Below are 17,147 nucleotides of genomic sequence, written 5' to 3'. Positions count from 1 at the left end.
ATAACCTTTAATGTGATCATGAAGCAGACAGCAGACTGGGTTTCTAAGGATCATATATGGCCTATAGACTCCTCCTTCCCACACCCTCATTCAGCTGATACATTATTTCTATAGTGGCAGACTGCAAGTCACTCCATAGCCTGTGAAGCCTCTGTCTGTTTTCTTGCCTTCTGCCCCCCCAACACCACACTCCCCCATCACTAATGTTTGCTTCACTGCTTATAATAAAAATATTTTCTATTTTAAAAAAGAAAGCAGAATTTAAAAAAATGCTAAGCAAGAGAGGATGCACAAAATTAAAACCCTGCCTTGATTTGCTATAGAGCGATTTCCTGCCACCATATGGAAGCAAAAACGCAATTTTCAGAATAAAGGCCTGAAATTAGATACTTTAAATCAACCTTACGGGCCAAAGCCGGCTCACTTTCCGTCTAACTGGCACTCAGGAAACAGCATTAAAAAAAGCTGTTTTGATGGCTTCTGGAAGCTGTCTGAAATCACTGATGTGCTGCATGTTCACATACTGCTGGGAGACACACGTGAATGGTTTGCCGGAATCGTCGAGCATTTCCTGTCACGCCGCGTCATGCATCCTTGTTGTCCCGCAGTGGTCCGTCATATAAGATGTCTTTACAGTAAGAATATTCCAACTATGTATTAATAACTCATCGTGGGCTTCATCGCTGCGAAACCACAGTCACGCTGCTGAATGACGAATAACTGGTAATTAAATGTTCGGAATAAAGGTTCAAGGCTTCGCCTCCTGCCAGAACTTGTTTAAACAAGCCTCTTAATTGGATGAAGGTGCCAGTGATGAAGATGACGATGATGTGGTGACTAAAGCAGGAGCAGCAGCGGGGACAGCGACGGTGGCGGCGGGCGATGTAGCCTACATTTTCATAATGATTAAGATGATTAATTTTCAATCTAAATATATCGTGACGTCCGCCTCTCTGCGGAACCCAGATTTTCGAGATCTATACACCCCCTGCCCCCAATAAAAGAAAAATAATAATCAATAGCCTATTTATAATTTATATCAGACATCAAGCGATTGCATTTCATGAATGAAAGCGGGGGGTGGAAAAAAATCCGAAATCCGAGTTTTACTGGGGGACAAACGTCGCCCATGTCTATATAGGGAAAATGGCATTTAAATCCGGATTTTTCCACAAAGTGCAGAATTAATGGCGTCGGGGTAAAACAAGAAAGAAAAAGAAAAAAAAGGATATAAAAACCGACACACAAAGACCAACAATTACATGATGGAGAAAAAAATAGTAGCTGCACGAGACAATCTAACACGTTAATAATGCTATCTTTATTTCCACCCAGGGCGTTTCTTTTTCTTTTTTCCCCGTTTAATTTAAAAAAGGCCCATCCGAAAGAATTTCATCGGATTTTTTTTTGCAAAGAAACCTACCATCAGGTTTGTTTTTGACGCCCACCCCAACTCTGCAGAGCTGAGAGTGCAGAGAGAGAGGGGAGATTCTCGGTAAAGATAACACACGCGGAGACGCACGCACACAGGCGCGAGCGCACGCAGGCGCACGCCCGCACACAAACACGCGCAGCCCCATTTATGGACTGATCCGCTGACGTACATTGCAGAAAAGTGCTATAAAAAAACCTTCATACATACAAAGTGTGTCGTGCCACCCCACAGACCCCTCCTAACCCGCCTCCGCTCATCCCTCCTCCTCCACCCAACACGCCCACGCCCACACCATCTAATCCCACGTCTCGATGGAAAAAAAAAACAAAACATAAATAAATTAGAAAATAAAAATAAAGCCACGGCCAGAAAATAGAAATAGAAAAAAATGCTTACGTTTATAAACAGTGCAGTCGGAGGGGAAAAAAGATGGTGCAGTAGAAAAGAAAAGAAAAGAAAAAAGGTGAGACAATGATAGCATCTGTGAATTAAAAAAAACATAAGGCCAAAAATTTCTTTAAACTGTCACAATTCCCCCGATCTGTCATCCAATGAACCCTTCCTTTCGTTTCGTTCGGCAAATTAATGATTGGTCGTAATTTGTGCAATCAGCGGGTTTTGTGGCACTGATGCCTGGAATGTGGCTATTAAAGTCGCGTCGCTGCCTTTATTAAAGGAGCATTTTTATGAATGTCGGGTTAGCCTAATAAGTAATGTGATCTATTTGGGTTTCAGCGTCTCATAAAATGAGGAGTAATAGGTCATAATATGCGGAAACCGATCTGGGCGCATTACATTGCTGGGTTAAAATTACGGAAAACGCCAGCAGAAGAAGAAGAAGAAAAAAAGGAGGGGGGTGTCCCATAATTCAAATGTAATTAGGGATTTACTGGATACTTTCATATTGGAAGTATTTATTTGAAATCGCAGCCCCCTGCACGAGAAGTCTTGATTAAAACAGGACTGCCAGTGGGCGTTGGGGCTTTTCTCTTCCCATGCTGTTGTTTTGCCATGCAATTGCTTCGACTTGGATCAGAAATCTTAAATCTTTGACCAAAGGGGGTGTGAGTGAGAGAGCCGGGGGGGGGGGGGGGGGGGGGGGGTAGACAATATCCACTGCTTCTGCATTGGTGCGAGACGAATTTTTTAAGGCTACAAGTCCTTCAGGAGGGCACAGAAATAAAATCTCGGGGCAGTTTTGGGTGATGATCATGTAAATCAAATAGGCGAGATGAGTGATGCTGATTGCTTTAATTTTAAATTACACAAAAAGAAGAAGAAGAAGAAAAGAAAGCAAGCGAGAAAGAAAGAAAGAACGAAAGAAAGAAGCGATGCTTCCCGAGCAATTTCCTCTCAAGCCATCTTATCTCTCACCATAACGTTCAGCCATAACATCTGTCAGAGGATGGACTTTGACCACGCCCATCTTTATTGTAATTTCACACAAGAATAAAGCGAACAATTTGTACACAGTAAATGAGCCTCGCTTTGGCAGCAAATCACACGAGTCTAAAAGGGGCGAGGAATTATTTATTCTACCCCCACCGCCCTTCGCTTTTTTTCTTACATTTAAGGCTTTATTTATCTTTTATTATCACTAATATTTTTATTCATTCGTAGCCTGCAGTCTGACAGGTCGACACAGAGCCGTGTACGGACAAAGAGGAGGAGGAGGGGAGGAGGAGGGGGGTAGGGTAGCAGGTGAAGTGAAAAGCACCTTATGAATGAAACCGTGGAGCGGTCGTAGTAAAAACACAAGTGATTTGATGGCGATGACGGGAGGGGGGGCTATGGAGGGAAAAGGGGGGGTGCTGGCGCGGGAGGGGGGGGGGGAGTAGGGCTATTTTTGGTCGATAACAAAATCCGGAGGGTTTGACATCAAGACAAAACATGAATGCAGCAGACCAAACAAGAAAAATAAGCACAGATAGACAGATAGGTAGATATTTTATGATGTGCACGAGCATCAGTATTCCAGTTCGTGCTGAAAGTATCACTGCAGCGTCTTAAGTCCCATATTGGGAGCATGATTAGGCACAACGCAACGATTACGCAAATTGTGTTGCAGCAGTGTTCGGAAACTCCAAAAAACGCTTCGCAAAGCTCCCCGCATGAACGTGCACGCACCTATATTTTATTTAAAAAAAGAAAAAAAGCTTAAAAATAACAATAAGTTCAGGATTGTTTTTTAAGAAAGAAAGAAAGAAAGAAGGATATGCTCCGCCGGGTCTTGGTCACCTGGATCGTGCTTCATTTCGGACTTATTTCGGTTATTCATGTCCACAATGAACACACTGCAAAAGACGAAGGGCTGCATGCTGTAGTTTTAAGTTCATTTCGGAAAAAAGCCAGCCGAAGCCTCGTGAAAAAAGCCGACAGGAAGAAAGGATTCACACAAAAAACAATGGATTGTGCTCTTACCTTTATAAGGGCTGACAACCACTATGTGCGTGGTTAGATCTCCGCGACCAAGACTTGCATGTCCCAAAGTTTAACGCAGTGTGGGGGGGCTTATAGGTACCGAGAATGTGATGTGCAAAAGACCAGACGCCCTAACATTTCAACTTTCACAGTGCTCTACAAAAAAAAGGGGAAAAAAAGAAAAAAAAACACATCTGAAGCACGAGCTCTTTTAATGGCAAGCGCTTTTCTTTTACCCCCTTTTTTAAAATGTTTTTTCTCTCTCTCTTGCTCTCTCCCTCTCTTTCTTTTTAGAATCCGGTTTATTTTCCGTTTACAGACCACAGGCTCCTTCAGAATAAGCTTACCAAAAGTTGAAAAAACAATCCCAGGTTTGGCAAAGGGGGGCTGGGAAAAGAGAGAAAGAGAGTTGGCGTCCACTCGGCGTTTTAGTCCATGCACGACTCCGGTGCCTCTGTCCAACGTGCTGAAAGCATAACACAGCCAGGGTAACTATGAGGGGCCAAGAAAATAGCTATATACTTTTTTTTTGAGTGCCCACTTTAAACAGCTCTTTTTCACCCCCCTACTCAGCTTGCTTCCTCGCGTCTTGTCACGTGTATTTTCCCACCCCTTGCCAAACCAGTCCTCTTAATATTTGATCACATTTTGGTCGGACATTTCCTCCCAGATAAACAGCACCTATACACCACAAACGCCGGCTCAGTTCGCTTGCCACAGAAAGGCTACACTCTTACGCCAAATTGTAACCGGCAGCGCTGATACTGTGCCCCATTGTTCTTAATGTCATGCTTATGACAAGTGTGACAGCCAAGTGGCACATGTTGCTTATGTTATTTAAACAAGCATGGCCACCGCTCGCAAAAGGCAGCATAAATGCATGCATAAAATATAAACCCTTCTCTGCCAGCACTCAGCCCTCCAAGGCAGCCTGTACAGCCCACATCACATCCACACACAGCGCGCAGACACAATGTAATATTTCCTTACCCCTCTCACTGTACCGGCATATCCTGAGCAGAGAAATGCCACACAATCCTTTCTCACACAGGCTTTGTCAACATCAGCCTCATCAGACATGGGTCTCGATACTGAGTTTCTCAAGTAGAGTCCAACCCTTCCAGCAATGCGTTGCCAGACTAAACAGCAAGCACGACTATTTGCTGGTAATCATCCCTTATATGCTGTGTGTTTCCATTGCTACTTACCATTTTCCCCTACGCTGTCCTGGAGATAGAAGTGTCTTAATATCCACTCACTCCAACAGATGCTGGTAGGTAATGTGTCTTGTTTGAAGTCATCATATGAGAACTTCTGCTGTGCTCAGTAGATCGCCCACCACTTCGCTGACTTATGAATCTAATAACCCTTTGCAATATCGGCGTGCTTAAACTCTGTTAGGCAACACCTTGGTGGCTCTACAGTAAAGACAAATATCAACAAGGCTGGCTTGTCAGAAAAGCTTGTACAGATATACGTAACACCCTCGCCAGGACAACGCCATTAGGGGGTCTTACGTGATTGAAATAAGCGACGGCAATACAAGTTTATGGGGGGCACTCGATCCTGACTGATCGCCTCGTTCACCGCCTCAAATCTTTAAATCCGCATCGAGGAACAACGAAAGAGACATAAAAACTTCTGAGACATTTCTCGATTCACGTGTTTGTGTAATAGACTGTTAACTCCCTCTTTGGCGAAGGGCCATGGGCCTATTACGCATACGCACAACTGGTCATTTAGATTGTTCTTACGGGCGATGCGCAGCGGGCTTTTTGTCCCCCCCCCTCACAAAACAAATAGACATTTACAGCGCCCCGGTGTCTGCTTGTCAAGTTCTAGAGGAACTTGTTGCTGCTCAAAACGAAACCCCCCTCCGCCCTTTTCTTCCTCCCTTTCCTTCTTTCTTCCCCCTTTTCTGCTGGACCACACTCCGTCTCTCTCATATATATATTTACATATATATACACATATATACTTACACTGTCAAACTCTGCTGAAGTGCTGCGTTTCCCCCCTTCAGGACAGAAATAAATGTGAAAAAAGTTAATCCACGTCCTCCGGAAGCGTTATTACACCGAGAGAAGCGACCACAGTGCGTGAAGTCACGGATGATACTTTTCGATCAGGAATATCTGGAAGTTCAAAGGCGAAATCTGTTTTCAGTAAAATTCCATCAGTTACACTGCCAACACTCAGCCATCTGATTGTTATGCAGTGACGAAGCGCCGTACTTGCAAGTGAAGCCCCAAATGTACTAAGTAACATGAGTAATAGGTGATGCCTGACTCTTTGCCAACATCCCAAACTTTTTGAGTGCGTGTGTAAGAAAAGTGTCATTCTGTGCTATGATCTTTTTTTTCGTCTTTTTTTTTTTTTGGTCATAGCTTATGGAAATAACGCTGCATGGGTGGCGCGCTATTGGAACCTGTAGGCGTGCTTCTTCAAAAGAAAAAAAAGAAAAAAAGAGACAATAGCACCAATCTAACAAATCTTTGGACTTTTCTCTGGAAACAAACAACAAAAGCATTAAATCCCCCCCCCCCCCCCCCCCCAAAAAACAAACAAAAACAAAAACAAAAGCTGCTCATCAAAGTGTTTCAGGTACCTGGATGCCATCCCACCCACACCTGCTGCTCTGATACTGCTGTTCGCCTTCACGTAGGGGAGTACATGTGCCAAAATACGCACTGATTTTAATATTGAACCTGAAGTCACATTTCTCTGTTGTCAGTGGCACTTGTCAATATTGTACCAAAACTTCTGACACATTCAAAAATTCTTTTCTTGGCGAGCGCAGCTGATTCTAATCTGGTCTGACTACGCATGTAGCTACTGTGTCAGCCTGCTTGTAGAGGCAGTGGCCAAAAACAAACAAACAAAACAAAACAAAAAAGAGAAGTTTTTTTGCGGTTTGTGTCAATACATTTCTGCCTCAAAGACACAAGATGGCATAATTAGATAAAAATAAAAAACATATATGTGTGTTTAATCATAATTATTACTGGGCAAGAAAGATGTGGTTCTCCGTGTACCAAACAGGCAAGCAGTGCTGGACTTAAGAGCCACACATAGCTTATTATCCTTGAACTCGGTCCTCGCAGGCTTTTCACACAGGGGGCTACTCATTACAGGCGACTAATAAAAGGCAGTGACATGAAGAGAGAGGTAACACATATCAGCCCGGGTGAAGACAGCACGAACAATTCCCCCTCTTTTCTTTTTCACCTTACATGATTAAATGATTAGGATGTATGTGTCCCCATCACCTCGCAGGCTCCTACCATCATCCTACTCTCAGGCCTTTTTGCTTCCTGACGTGGTAACTTGACTTGCTCCTACTTGTGATGTTGTTAACACTTCCTCTGCTCCCACAGCTTTTCGCAGACTCTGTTACTGACTCATGCTCGTCCCTTTTCCACTATCCGTGTCCTCCCCCGCACTCTTCAGCACAATATCTTATCCGAGTCCGAGGTCATAGATCAATCACTTCATCCCCTGGGCTGCATATGACTGCATGGCATTTTGCTCTATGGTCTGCCAAGATACTTCACCTCTTTTGAGCTTACTCTTGGAACTTATAAGAGTTTGAGTGAAATATATTTTGGCACAGGGAGTGTTATTAAAATGTGTGGCCAACGGGCTGCACCTCGGGATAAACACGGGGGAAGAATGTGCACTGTTCCGGCCTTTTCGAGGTCTGTTAGGAGGTACAGGTGTTGGTGCTAATCGGATACAGGCAATGCAGCAAAGAAGATGTAGGATGTCACAATTATAGCAGAAGCAGTCGTGGTATCTCTTTTGTGATTGGCTCATTACCACTTGTTGTTGTCGTTGTTGCTCTGTATTTTTGTAAACCTGTCTTTTAACCTCCTGAGCTGCACGCAGCTTTTAAGATGTAACTGTGTGTAAGATTTTGTCCAACCTTTTTCCCAAGGAGCTTCCAACAATCTGCCCGTGAATGCCTGAAAATGACTCTCAGCTCCACCTCCTCAAATGACAACTGTAGAAAAATTAATCACCAAAAAAAAAGAAAGGGGGGGGGGGGGGGGGGGGAGTATTGTTAAAGCCATTTTAACACTGCAGTCATCATACACCCCTGTTGACATCTGCTAATCACATTTGGGGCCCATTGTGGTCTCTGGAATCATTACTAAAATGCAGAGTGCCAGCCTAAAAATTTTGAGTCTATAAGCACTTTCCTCCTCCCCCTCGCCGTAATGACAACTATTAAGCGAGGATGGATCCAGTCAGGGCTGTGTGTATCATTACTCTGTCTTAATCTTTGTCCCATAAATATTGATAACAAGAGCCCCACGTCATGCGTTACTAGTACCTGCTGTTAAAAATAGACGGCTCGCTGATGGCAGGTTATCTCTTACTGTCAGATCCCAGTGTATCTCTACCTCTTGTATCTACAGGAAGTTGAGCTCTGGGACAAACAAAGAGCAGACAGAAAACAACAAATAGTCTGATTACACATGAGTACATCAAACCGCCGGATCTCCTGTCTCCTCTGTTTACCGAAAACAAAATACAACTTGTGGAAAATAAAGTGCCAAGTATTAAAAATGAAAACTACGGATCTGTTTTTACAGGAACGCACAATCTCATAACGAAGCAGTCAAAATAGCTTAATACAGTCACCCTGTTGACAATGTGCTTCATGCTGTACATCTGTCATTCTGTAGTGCAGCTTCATAATATTTCTGTAGCGCGTGGAATTAATTATCAGGCTCGGTCGATGACTCAGAGCTCAGGTCTTCAGAAAGTAATGCAGCCCGTAAATAATCGCCCCTACTGCCACCATACTTCACACTGATAGCGAGCATTGCGTTTGTGCTAATTTCGCTGGTCTATGTATAGTGTGATGGACAGTGTTAGAATGAATGATATCTGGGTTGCCCCAGTGGCTAAGCAGGGGCCGAAATTGAACCGAATGAGCTGCTGTGACATTGAGGGGGTTTCTATCTAGCTTTGCTGCCTACACTGTCATCCATCTTCTTGTGACCAGTTAAACACCAGGTGACTGTGTAAACTCTGCCTTTAGGGCTTCGGGGAGGCGGAGGCGGAGGGGGAATCTGGAGCACCGAGTGTGACATAGAAGTACACTGATGTCTTAACTCTGACTAACTTCCGTCTGCTCAACAGCCTGGAGTGGAGGGTGCTGCCTGTCTGCTGTTATCTTTATTCCTGCCCTGGGTGAGACGTGTAATCCGGGCCTGCCACTGGACTAAGAGGCTGCTGAACTACAGCGAGCACAATGAAAATGACTAAAATAATCTAGAAGGTGTAAGCTCAGTCTCCTTTCTTGGTCAACAAGAAAAGTGAACACAGAAATATGGATCTGAAGTCGTCTCAGATCAAATATTGCCCCAGGACTGTGACTTATTCATGGATCAAACGAGGGCTCGTTGCACTGAGATGAGATTGTGTGTGTGTGCGTCTGTGTTTGTGTAAGCCCTGAATGTGTATGGAGTGGTGCGAATTTGAATAGATATATTTGCATCTTGTTGCTTAGCCAAAGGCATTATTGGCTCCCAGTGGTCGTGACCTGAAATTTTGCATGCAAGGCAACCCTGCAAATGGTAGCCCCTTTATGATCAGCCAGATATTGCACAGTGGAAGTATGAGCCACTGACCTTCAATGCAGCGCATACATGTAACACTTGTCGACACAGATGTTCACATTTCATGACTGCCTTGGCTTCTTCGGTTCCTCTTCTGAACTCTATGAGAAAAAGGAGACACAGTAAAATAAGTGCAGCTGCATTAAAAGTATTGTGAATGTTCAGGCGGATTTGGCAGGTTCGGTCATTAATATTTAACCCTGATGGCCGATATGTAGTCAGACATGCTGGAATGTAACAAAAAAGGAAGGAAACGATGGTAGTGACAAAAAAAAAAAGAATAAAATAAAAATATCAAGTGTGTGGTTATTTTTATAGGTTACAGATGTACAGAAGTCATTCCACAGTAATATTGCACACATACTCAGGAAGTAGGAGGTAGATTGTCTTCTCAGATATTCACTTTGTGTGATTCAACCGGACACCGGTGAGGTGGACTGAAGCAGCACAGGCTGTTGACCTTGTAATGGATTTCTGAGTCCGACTTTGAGTTCACAGGCATCCTCTTCTATTTGCAAGAAAAGAAAACCTTTTTTTTTTCATTGTTTAGGTTTCCAGTATAGCCACCAGTTCCTTACAGTACAGTTGAGCGTAAGCCAACATAAGCAGTACCACCAGTCTAAACTCACATCGGCATTATTCGTTCTGTAAAACAATCTGTTTTTATGTAAAAGCCCTTTTCTGACCCCCGTACTAAAATGTCTATGCGATGAATATAATCTTTATCTGCTTAAGCACTTGTGGGCGCCCCCAGGAATGGAAGGGTCAAGAGTTTTTAGCTCTTTTACTGGTCGTCTGCTATAAAAGACAGCAGCAGCCTGCAGAGGAGGTGGATGCTCGTGACTTGGACGGCTGGCAGTTCAAATCCCTGGACTGACTGACAAAAGCTGTGTAGGAAAGCAACGCTGCACTCTGCTTCAAAAGTGACTCGTCAAAGGGCGGCTGCGTGGAGTTACTTAAGTCCCAGCTGTTTGGTAACAACAGTGTAAAAGCTGCGGCTGCAGATGTGAGCGCGTGAGCTTTCTCTTCACCTTGTCTGGACTCATTTTCAGATTTGAATCAAGCTCAAATTAAGGCCAATGGCTCGCTGATTAAGCATCAAGCAACATGTGCAGCAGCTACTTAAACAGGTTGTTATTCTAAAGGTAGAGCCTCAGAACATTTGAGATTTATAGCTCACCCTTGAGCACAACACCTTTTGCTCCACAAAGCCCATACACTACCTGATCTGGAGCTTTCCGTGATATCTCTTCATCAGTGGATCTGTCTACTTGTCATGCAATTAAAGATCTTGCCTGTTGTTTGCTTTCTTAGTACTTGGATGACTTGCCAGAATAGGCTTATACTGAGTAAATGGCTGTCTATGTTTATGAAGAATACTGAATATCAGAGGTGTGGACTCGAGTCACATGACTTGGACTCGAGTCAGACTCGAGTCATTAATTTTATGACTTTAGACTTGACTTGAAAAAATGTTCTAAGACTTGTGACTTGACTTGGACTTTTACACCAATGACCTGGGACTTGAATTGGACTTGAACCGGTTTACTTGAAAAGACTTGATATTTTACCCCAAATATAAAATTTAACATGCATATTATATAGAGATTGAAAATGTGACGTCATTCACGGGTAGAACCGCAAAGGATTCTGGGAACTCGTGGCAAGCGGTACTAGCGCACGCAGGCTTTCAATTAAAATCAGTCACACAGCGATAAAAAGAAACACAAAAATGTCAAGAAGCTGTTGTATTATTAACTGCAATAGCCGGTCGCATGACAGCCACGGGAAGCCGACGGGTAAAGAGATCGGTTGTTATCGGATTACGTCGTTGAAGAGAAATTGTTCGAGCCATGTTTCCGAAGTAACAAAGAGGCGACTGGATTGCAGCCATTCAAAGATCAAATATAACGTCCTAGAACACTCCAGCTCACAGGTTAGTCTGCTCCAAGCATTTACACGAAGGTCAGTCTGCTGTTGTAGTTAATGCGTCATTTTTCTTAACATAATTGGTGATATAGGTTACAAGCAAGTCTGGCGCTGAACAGAAATTGTCGCGCTATGCTCCTTTATTTATTGTGCATAAATAGTGAATTGTCCTGACACAATATTGCGTTTCGCTTCTGTTATTATGGTACACTGACAAAAACACATACTTTTATTCACAGGATAAAACAGGTTTTTTGTATCACTAATTGCCCAGTACGATTACAGCATACAATATTATTGTCACTGCTACATTTCTGTGATGCTACCAGAAATTATTTCCACTACTAATTAATTACCGTTGAGCTCAAAGGTCCTATTAATAAACGGTTAAGGAATGTGTATTTATGACGACAATTTGTGAGACTGGTAAACTTATGATACGTACCATGGTCTTTACTTTCTACACGGTGCATTTCAAGGTCCTGCACCCATCCGTCGGTAAACTGTACCTGGGCTTGTTGCAGTGACCGGAAGTTACTAAACTTCATGAGTGTATGCGCTCACTCCAAGAACCGTATAATTATAAATATGCATATAAATATGCTAAGATGAGATAGCTGACTTCATCTAACTAGCAAATGTTTTCCAGGCTACGTTGGTGATACAGTTTTTTTTAATGTGTATGATATTTTTGTCATGCGATTTTAAAGCTGGTCCTACAACCGCATCCAAGAATAACATGCAGCTTATCTCAGAACTGTCGGTGAAAATTATTCTTGGAGCTAAGTTTAATTGAGCTGCATTTTAAAGAGGTGCAATTTCACAATTTGTGTATATTTTCTAAGTTCACTATTTTGTCATGTGTTGAGAAAAACACAGATTTAAAAATTACATGGTCTAATATTTACATTTAGCATAACTGCAACATTATTTTTTCGTTTGTTTTTTTTAAAGACTCGAAAGGACTTGAAATTCAAAGTTTCAGACTTGTGACTTGACTCGGACTTTTACACCAGTGACTTGAGACTCGACTCTGACTTGCCTGACATTACTTGAGACTTGACTTGAGACTTGAGGATAAAGACTTGAGACTTACTTGAGACTTGCAAAACAATGACTTGGTCCCACCTCTGCTGAATATCTAGAGATTTTATTTGTTTTTAACGTGCGGTGTCTGCAATAAGCACAACATCATATTATATTTGTAAAGTTTAAAATGGTGACAAAGCGGACAAAATAGCACCAACCTGCTCCAGTTTGTTTTACTAAGCTAAACTGACGCCCTGACCTGACAGCACAGCAACTAAGCATATATGCCCAAAGTCCCACTCCCCACCATCCATCCCCCAAAGCCAGACAAGATACCCCATTACAGTTGACAGACAGACAGTAGGCACAAAGTTTAAAATAATGGTCTTAAAGGGAATAAAAGCCTTGCAGTGACTGGTGAGGGAATTGTTAAGGATAATACAAAGGAGTGGGATTTCTTGTGCATTTGTCTGAGAGGGATATCCCAGCCAAAGTTTCTCTATACATCAAAGGGCCGACACAAATAAAAGCACACTTGTCAGGGGCGAACAAACTGCCTCCTTTGTGTCTTCTACCAACCAAATTCAGGCGCACAAAGCCTTTGGATGTACAACACCGCAAAGAAGACATACTATTCAGATGACATGCTTTGCTCTCTGGTGGTTTGCTGTGTGCTTTTGTGTGCCCTTGACCAGGACAGATATATAATATCACTGGATCAAAATCCTTTCAGTCCCTTTTACTCTCGTTACACTCCCTCCCCCATACACTCCACTATTCTTTCTTTCCTTAAACAAAGTAAACTTGATGCAGCCAGATAACACTTGCAGCCCTCAGGCCTCATGTCCAAAAATGAGTCTCAGGTTCATTCTGGCTTTTTTTTTTTTCTTTTTTTTTTTTTTTTTACAAACTATGGTCAGACTGCATGGCCACGTCAAATCTTTGTTTGATTTCTTCTAACATCTGCCAGATATTAAAGTCCTGCAGAATAAATTCTTATCGCCCACAAAATATTTCCATGCTATTAACAAATAAGAAGAAGGAAGTGAGATGAGTGCGTGTGTATCATTTATAACTTGCTTTCTTGCTTTCATCAGTCTTTCATGAACTAAATGTTATTTTTTCCTTACAGTGCTTCAATTAAAACCCACGTCTTACACCACCCTGTATCATCCAGGTAATCCAGATAATTAACTGGACAGAAGAAGCTGCACTGTTAACCTAAAGTTATGTTTATAAAACCTTTGTATGTAACCTTTGTATTTCAAAATACTGATCAAATGAGTGTTGCCTCTTCCTGCCTTGAAGATAGTTTAAAAAGAACACAAACAAACAAACAAACAAAAAGAGTAAAGGGAAAAATCACTTTTTGGTAGAAATGTTACTGATATATCTTGATTGAACCTAAAAAACGTTGCTTTATTTTAAGATCTAACAACAAAGATTTACAGTACTGTGCAAAAGTTTTGAGTCACCCCTTATTTCTTTATACTAATTCATTTTTCCAATGTTTTTGCACTAGTTCTTCAGGCTTTCTCAAGGTCTTCTTTGGACTGGTTGCTTTTTCACTCATTTTCAGTCCAGTTCTTGTACCTGGCCATTTTCAGAAGAATTTATTTTGTGTGTTTTTTGTTTGTTGCTTTGTTAACACTGACCTATAAATCATTCAACCATAAAAAGACACCTAACTCAAGGGATGAACCAGCATTGTGTATACACATAAGAGACATAGCAAAGAACCAATTTTAAATGATATCTTTAGGCACTTTGTTACATTCAGTCTATCACAAAACACATATTTTATTCCATTTTCTTCAGCTGAATCCATAAAAAATGCAAAAGATAGCACAGTTTGACAGTCACAATATAGTATTTTTGCCCAACAAGATGATTCCCAAAGAGCCATTTGTCATTAGAAAACTGGACAAATGGAGGTTTAAAGAAGAGGTGGCAAGCCTAAAAACTACTATCTACAGCTGATGAACAGTATCTGAAAAAAATCTATCTATGGCATGAGAGATTCATCAGGCCCTTCAGTTGATCCTGATGCTGTTTACTGAAGCCTCATCAGAAATGGTCTCAGTGGAAGGGTGGCTGTCAAGAAGCCATTCTTGAGGAAGGGAAACCGGGAGAAAAGGCCACACAAGATCTGGAATTTTTCAGCATGCCAGTGATCCCAAACAGACTGCCAATGCAGTAGAAGCTAGATAGATAGATTTGAAGAGCACACAATGGAGCACTACCAGTTGTGGATTGGCCTCCTCAGTGCAGAGATTACAACATTATTGAAACTGTGTGGGATCATCTTGATATACAGAACAAAATGCAGCCAACATCCAAAGAAAAGATTTGAATGTTTGAGAGAGAGAATTCAGGTTGGGTTGAAGAATAAAGGTGGTCATACCAAATATTGACTTTAAAGCTTGTTAGAATTACATGTATTGTCATGTGCATTTGTACATTTTCACTCCAACTATTTCCAATTTTCCTAGGAAAACATAAAGAAATGAGGAGTGACTTGAGATCTTTGCACAAAACTGTATTTACTAAAAAAAAATAGATTTTTAAATCTTTAATTGAATCTAATAGTACATTTGCTTTAACCCTAGAACACTATCGCTGGGTGATTTACACCCGAGAAAATACATTTATATGATTTCACTCTCCTGCAGCTGTTTGCGTGTCGAGGAGCCTGTGCCATCACCAGGGAAGTCTCAAATGTCCCAGGAATGGGTGGACCAAAGACCAGCTTTCCAGAGTCATTATTTTGTTTTAGGAGTCTTATTTTTCATTTTGTTAGACATGGCACAGTTTAAAGTAAAAGAAGACCACTCTAATTTGTCATGTGTTGTCATATTTTGATATATTTGATTACCTTTCATTGGTTATATTATATCGGGTAAAAATCACCCGGCATTAGTGATCGTGTTACTATTTATAGCGATAGTGTTCTAGGGTTAATTATCGAGAGTTCCTAGCAAAGCCTTTGCAGTTTTCTTTTTATTGTACATGCATGAAACGAACTAATTCCTGATTCCTTTCAGTACAAAGACAGGAAAATCATTTTAGAGGAACACTGATTAATGATTTTACAAAGATAAGATGTGTGTGTGTGTGTGTGTGTGTGTGTGTGTGTGTGTGTGTGTGTGTGTGTGTGGAAAAAGTGGACTGAAATTTAAAGATTTTATGTACTATTTCTAGTTGACCTTTACTCATGTAAATATATTTGAGAAAAACACAAAAGTACAGCTGAGTTCACTCGGAAAAATAATGGCAAGGACCAGTGTTTAACTCTGCCTTAAGAGATTTCACTTCAGTGTGTTGAATAAAAAAAAAATCTGAGTGAATGCAATGACTCATCATCAGGGTCATTTGCCTTTCACTGCAAATGAGTGTGGGTGTCTGCCTAACTTGCAGTTATAAGCTGGATATTGTTTTCTAATCAGCAAAGAGAGAGAAAGAAAGGGTAAGAAAGAGAGACCTAGTGTTTTTGTGCACAGTATGCATGAAAGAGTGCAGAAGCACGAGTGTGTGTGGCTTTGTGCAATATGTGTGTCAGAGAGACAAAGACTGAGGGCCACATTTAGAGTCTTTGAGATACATTGTGCACCCGGAGACACGCGTGTTATTTATCAAACAGGCGCTTTGGCCTGGAAGTGCAGCTTCCTGTCAACTGACAGAGAAGCCCTGTGTGTGTCAGTAGTGAAATACGCCTCTCAGACCTCACATGCACACGTGCAGAAAGTGGGAGGAGATATGGCGGGGTGGTTTTAAGTAAGAATTTTTCATCTCTACAAAGCAGATGCAATTTTTTTTTTTTTAAATTAAAGGCGAAGGTAGACAGGAGAAAATTTAATTAACCTCTGTCTGCAGAAATCCAGCCCACATACAGCTAGAATTATATCCATGGTAACACTTCATTTGAAAGGGTGTGGATAAGGCTGGCATTACACTTTCATGGAAACCTGATCATGAATTTAACTTTATGATTGCTGCTAGTGCCATTTAATTCAGAAATGCAGCCTTAATTGGCTAAATGCTAAGTCCAACGACAACATTTTTCTAAAACTTTGGGTCAGTTGGAGAACAGTTTTTGACAGTGAAGAAGCCTATAAAACATGAGTGACACTTCACCCATTGTGCTATTAAATCTAGGGTCTGATATACTAAATAGTGCTGATCAATTCAGTACAATTAACTATTACTCTGGGAAGCTTCAGGTCTTGGCATTCATGTGGCCATGTCCACATGTAACAATTACAAAAACAATCCAGACAGAGCTTGAGAAACACCACAACCACCCCAAAGCAACACAGCCTTCAAATATCTGGAAAATAGCTAACTAAAGCAAGCGGACAACAACATTTCCATATACATAAATACCACATCACACCACCATTAAGGTGAACAGGGTAAAGCTGATCCACTTGGAGCAACCATAGCAGTAATAAGGTATGCAAAGGCGGTAAGTTATGGTACACAATAACTCCTGTCATAAATTTCTGAAATTTTTGCTGAAGTCCCATTTTATGCACAACTGGTGCATTTATATATTATTTTCATTTAGAAGAGGAGGGTAGTTTCTGATGAGCAGTTCATTTTTTTCATCCACTGCCATAACGGCCGTTAGAAAAGTTTAATGCAGGAGGTGAGGACTAAGGTTTATGTGATCTGCAGGCAACTGTAAAGAAAAATCTGATTGT

Source organism: Rhamphochromis longiceps, linkage group LG1, assembly GCF_057381845.1.
Source record: "Rhamphochromis longiceps isolate RC_006_pf linkage group LG1, R_longiceps_female_GT1.1, whole genome shotgun sequence".
NCBI classification, from domain to species: domain Eukaryota; kingdom Metazoa; phylum Chordata; class Actinopteri; order Cichliformes; family Cichlidae; genus Rhamphochromis; species Rhamphochromis longiceps.
This window is presented reverse-complemented; position numbering follows the sequence as displayed.